This window comes from Impatiens glandulifera, chromosome 1 (genome assembly GCF_907164915.1).
Source record: "Impatiens glandulifera chromosome 1, dImpGla2.1, whole genome shotgun sequence".
Lineage (NCBI taxonomy): Eukaryota > Viridiplantae > Streptophyta > Magnoliopsida > Ericales > Balsaminaceae > Impatiens > Impatiens glandulifera.
In genome coordinates this window covers 31,913,861-31,919,916 of record NC_061862.1, presented here as the reverse complement: position 1 = coordinate 31,919,916, position 6,056 = coordinate 31,913,861, and positions in this window count along the sequence as shown.

The following is a 6,056-nucleotide window of genomic DNA, read 5'->3' as shown; positions in this document are numbered from 1 at the left end:
ATGAATAGGACCTAAATTTTTTATTATTTTTACAATACAAATTACTACTAAAAAAACTAGTAATAGCAACAAAAAAATAATAATATTTTTTACGAAATTGGTATTAAGGATCTAATACCAATTAATTAAAAAATAGTTGATATAAAATAGTCAATATTAACCGCTTTTAAAGTAGTTATTATTGACTCAACTATATTTATGAATTTTAAAACAAATGATATTGATCTCTTCAATATGAACGTTTCAAAAACCAGAGATGAATATCAATTGTTTTTAATATATATTATATATATGGTCAATATTAACTATTCTTAAAAGAGTCAATACCAACCAACAATTAATATATAATAAAATTAATATCAACTGTTGATATAAAATACAATTGTTTTTTTTTTAAACTGTTGATATTAACTTTTATTTTCATATTTTTTTGGAATTACACAGTGAATATACGAGGTTATTATCTATAGTATTTTAATTCATTGTAATTAAATTTACATTGAATTGTATGTTTACACCTCTCCATAATTTAATTTTAATAGAATTAAATAAAATATCGTCTATGTAGTTTATATTTATAAAAATAAGTTTTAGAGTTATTTGATGACAATAACTTTATAAATATGACTTGTTGTCTTTAGAAGTCTCTAGCTTATTTCTTTTATTGCATCCTAAATCAATGTATCAAACAAATAATTTAAACTACCCTACATCTAGATAATATATATATATATATATATAAACTACATTATAAAAAATATACATCTAATTATATAAACAACAACAAAAAAAATAAAAGAAACAAACCTGAACGTGAGAAGAGAAGCGGCGTGGAGGAGGCGGCGGCTGCGGCGCGGAAGAGAGAGAAAGAAGAGAGCGGAATGAAAAAGAGAAGGGTTAGGGTTTGTATTTATAGAGGTAGATACCGAAGGTTTTCATATTACTTTCGTTTTTGATATTAGTCAAAACCGAAGGTTGATTAGAAACCCTTCGGAAATAATCATTACCAAACTTAGAATTATTTTTAATTGAGTCAAAACCGAAGGTTTTTGGGAAAACCTTCGCAAAAGAGAATTTCAAAAAAGGTAAAACCGAAGGTTCTTTGAATAACCTTCATAATTAAAAATCTTCGGGATTGTAAAACCGAAGGTTTTTGTAAAAACCTTCGCAATTAACCCACATCCAACACTTAGAATTATTTTTGGTTTTTTGGGAAGGTAAAAACCGAAGGTTCTATAAAGAACTTTCGGTAATAATCAATAAAACCGACGGTTTTACACCCCTCTCGGAATCTATTTTTAATACCGAAAGATTTACTCCTCTCGGGATTATTTAGGAGAGTTTTATAAAACCTTCGGGAATAACCGTCGGTAAAGGTCGAGTTTTTACTAGTGTTAAGAACTTATATAATTAAGAAATGAAAGTGATGAAAAAGAATGTGAAAGTATGCAAAAAGGTGATGAGGAAGAAGAAATACTCATAATGTATTTAGTAGAACCACGTGAAAAAATAGGAAGAATGGTTGTTGTACTTAGATTATGAGTACTCACATTATATGTGTGCGAATTCAGATTAGTTCTCTCGCTTTAATAAAACTTGATGAATCAACATTGATGGGATGAATCAAGATCAAGAATGATATAAGATAATTGAAGAGAAATAATCTGATGTATTATTAGAAAAAACAAGCGGTGATTAACACCAATGTATTTACATAGCAAGGGCCATTTGCCCCGATTCTTCTTTCATTACAACAAATAATAAAATAGTCCTCAAAATATTACTTTATATTTAAGTAAGGTATTGAACTTATTATACTAACAAATTATCTTTAAACTTTATAATCTGCACAGATTAACTCACAAATTAGTTAGTATAAAATTATAAATAACAAAGTAATATTACTTATCTCAATACTCCCCCTTCAAGATGAACATCTTGGAGAAATAACTTGGATCGAAGATAATTAAACATCGGAAAATCCAAAGCTTTAGATAATATATCTGCAATTTAAAAAACGCACCTAGAGAGAGAAATTTTCTCTGGAGATTTTTTTTCTCACATCGGGCACGATCGGCACATCAACGCTGCCGGAGCTTTTGACGTCGGAATGATCTCAAATTTCTCCAGCAGGTGCGTCTCTTTCCCCCCTACAATCTAACCAAAGCAATTTCAATTTGAACGGAGGAATCAGGAGAAATCACGATTATAGTTTCTTGATCGGATATTTAGGTCGTTTTCGGCACGATCGACACATTCGGCACGATCAACACGAACAACAAAAACGACACGGATTCTCGCCGCGACCGCGCTTCTACATCGGAAGTCGACCGCCATCCTCCAGCACCTTCGATCGGTTGTCGTGCGCCCTCTAAAACGTGTTCTGTTGTGCAAGGAACGGTCGCGGTCATCTTCTCTTACCGTTGACCGGAGCATTTCATCAAACCCCCTTATGTAGAGACTTGACGTCGAATCGGCGTCGGTCGCCCTCCTCTTCTCACTTTTCGTTTACAGGTTAGTTCGGACCTCGGTCGGGACATCAAACCACACCTCGAGGCGCGGGTAGGTCTCCATTGAACTTCTTTATCGCCGTTTGAATCAAGTGTTCGGTCTGGAGGAAGCTTTCGTAGCTACAGACCGTTCCAAAACGGCTTAAACCCTTTCTTGTTTGAGCAATTATTTTCAAGCCCCTGTTCCGGTGCGATTGGTTTCCAATCGTGCTGTTTGCACCCACCCTTTGCTGCAGAATTCCAACCTCTGTGGCTCCTTTAAAGATGAGGCAGTTTGCGCTTGATCTTTCCAATGACTGGTACGCGCCCGTGTAGTGTAGTTACTCGGACAAGGGGCGTCCTTCAAGTTCGCCCTGATGATCCTAAGAAAGTGCTGAAGGGACCATCGACAAGCAGCAAGGCTAGGTCTGATAGACGAACTCGCAGGTCTCTTAACAATCCCAGGAAGCAGAAGCCAGAAATCATGGATGAAGTCCTAAACAACGGAGAAGATGCGCCTATTGATTCTATGCTAAATACATCATCGGGTATGAGTTCCTTTCCACATGCTGATGAATTACATGAGAATAGTTTTATTAGGGATTCATACTGTAACAATATGCATGTCCATAATAGAAATGATAGGATTGAATTGATAGGAAAAGACAGTACTGCATATAGAAATGATAGGACTTTAATTCCAGAAAATTCTGTTGTTACTGGACTTACTGCACTGAATGGACCGTTAGAGTCGCTAGTTGGTACCCTAGACCTGACCGGTCATTCTGTTGGGAACTTGGATTTGAAATCTTGTCTTGTTGAAATTGACGACAATCGGGTCGCTTGTGCTGAAAATTCGGTCCCAATGTTGGAGATAATTTGTCAAAAAGGCTCTAAGGTAATGCAGGAAAATGACATAAATTGTACAGGTTTATTGGGTCCTATTGAAATCTCAAAATTGGGGTCTGTTTCTGAATCGGGTGAAAACATTATGCTGAGATTTATGTTTGTTTTGAATGATCCTACTGAAGTTGGTACTGGTGTTCCTATTGAGGTAAGTATGACAACTGAATAAGACTGTTGATCGAGAATTAATAGGTTCAAAGAATATTACAAGGTCGGGGTCAGTTTCAGAAGTAGGAAAACATGACAGTTTGGGTAATTCAGGTGCAGAGAAAGATCAGAAAATAAATTTTACCGGTCCTGCTAGAGAGGATGCTAAACTAGGCAAAATAGATCATTTTGAAATTGCCTCTACAGGGTTGGAGATATCAGCTGCTCAGAGTCCATTAGGTCCAAAGAAGGATATAATTTCAGAGTCTTGTTCTACAATGAGAAATCTTGTAAATCTAAAAGTCTCGGGTTCCATTAATAATTAGAATGCTAAGTCTACCTGTCCTGCTAAGGATCAAATGGAAAGTCAGATATCCAGACTATGTACTAGGCTTGAAAAAGGTTAGACAGAAGACACTAAATGCGCCCAGGATTCTGATACTGAGGCTAAAATTGCAGGATCTTCTAAACAGCCTGCACATCTAGCTGAAACTGTTAAAGGACATAGTCTAATAGAATCTGGAAACACTGAAGAAATTGGATCTGAGTTAGAGCTATTAATAGAAATAAATTCAGCTAAATTAGAAAAGCCTAATAATACAGATCTAAAGGATGATGAACTGAACTTGATTGGTATAGCCAATGGTGAAAGCTTGGCTGGAAATTATATTGATTCGTTGATTGATGACGTCATGAATGACAATCTATTTAAAATTCTGGGTCTGGGTATGGATCTCATGGAAGCTACAAATAAGTTGGGTCAGAATATAAGTCAGGGTATAAGAGGTGAAGAATGTATAAAACTGGAAGAATTAGCCAACGGTTTTCACTTGGCCGGGTCTGATGAGGGGTTAGCCAACGGTTTTCGCTTGGTCGGGTCTAATATGGGGTTAGCCAATGGTTTTCGCTTGGCTGGGTCTGAAAACGATAATTTGGTTGCAAAAAAGTTGGGTCTAACAAGAGTGGATAACATGAATATTCAAGTCATTGATCCTGAACACGTCGGTCCTGGACACAATAAAACTACTCATGGCATTGGTCATATCTCTTCAAATGCCGGTCCTAGCTCTTCAGATGTCGGTCCTAGCTCTTCAAACGCAGGTCATAGCTCTTCAAATGCTGGTCTTAGCTCTTCTAATTCCAGTCCTAGCTTTTCTAATGCCAGTCCTAGCTCTTCTAATGTTGGTCCTATCTCTTTAAATGTCGGTCCTGACATCACATATCCACCTTCTACTGGTCCTAATCGCCAAGATAATAAATCTACTAACAAAGCTATGAGCCACCGGTCAAATCAAAAGAACCAAAACATAGATGTTGATTTAGAATCAGACGAAAGCACTGACTATGATGAAACAATAATATGCGACCTCGAATATCATAAGTCCATGAAGAAGATATTGGCAACAAAGATCAAACCAAAAGCAAAGAGGCATAATTCTTCCAAAACAAGTGCTGAAATTGAAAAGATCGATCAAGAAACCGGATCGAATAATTCTAAAACAACTAAGAAGGGTAAGAATGGATCGAAAATCAAAGAAAGGAAAAACATGAAGGCAAATAACTCAAGTTCTAAGAAGAATGCTGAAGTAAATCCCAAGAAAACTGTGACACCCGAGGCTAACCCTGAGATATTGAACCTGGGTGCGTTTTCTCCACTCGTTAATCTGGATCCTGAAATGCCAATTGATAGCATTCAAAAGAGGAAAACTGATACACAAGAGAAGAACACTAAAGGGGATATTCTAAAGAAGATCGGAACAATTGAAGGCAACGGTTTTGTGGGAAATATAAGGGTTAGATGGGCCGAAAAGAACAAACAAGTTAGGAAAGATAGCATCCCTGAAACAGTCATTTCTTCCGTTCCTCCTACTGCTGCAATTCCTGGCAAAGAAAATAATCAGGCTGATAACAAGGATCCTACTGCTGGTCCAACGTGGTCAATGAGGAAAAACGAAATAGCAAATTTGGCAGGACTGAGAAACCAGATGAAGAAGCTATTTTTCTAAATTAATAAACAAGAGATTACGATGCCCCAAGAAAGAAATGATCAGTTGAATGCTCAGTTCAACAGTCACTATCTAAAGAATTGGAATCTCTTCAACAAAGACCAATATGATAAAGTGATCAAGTGGACGGTTGACGCCATGAAGGAAATTTCGAAATGTAATAAAACAATGGTGTACACAATCATGAGCAACCCAAACAAAACCTGGCAAGAAGGAAAGGTGTGGAATGGAAATGCCATGAGCGATCCAGAAAAGGGAAAATTCCAAATAGACACCTTATTCCCAAAGGTAATTACACTTGATCATCCGCACCGGTTTGAGCTCCCACCAGAAATTGAAGAAAAATGTGTCAAGGCATGGGAGTTTGTCATAGTTGGTCATTTTATGGGCAACATGAAGGCACCATTTGCTGATGTTAAAAGAACGTTGATGGGTCAGTGGGAATCCTCTAGTCTAGAGAGGATCACAATCAATGTTCACAGATTCTACTTTCTATCCTTCAGGAATG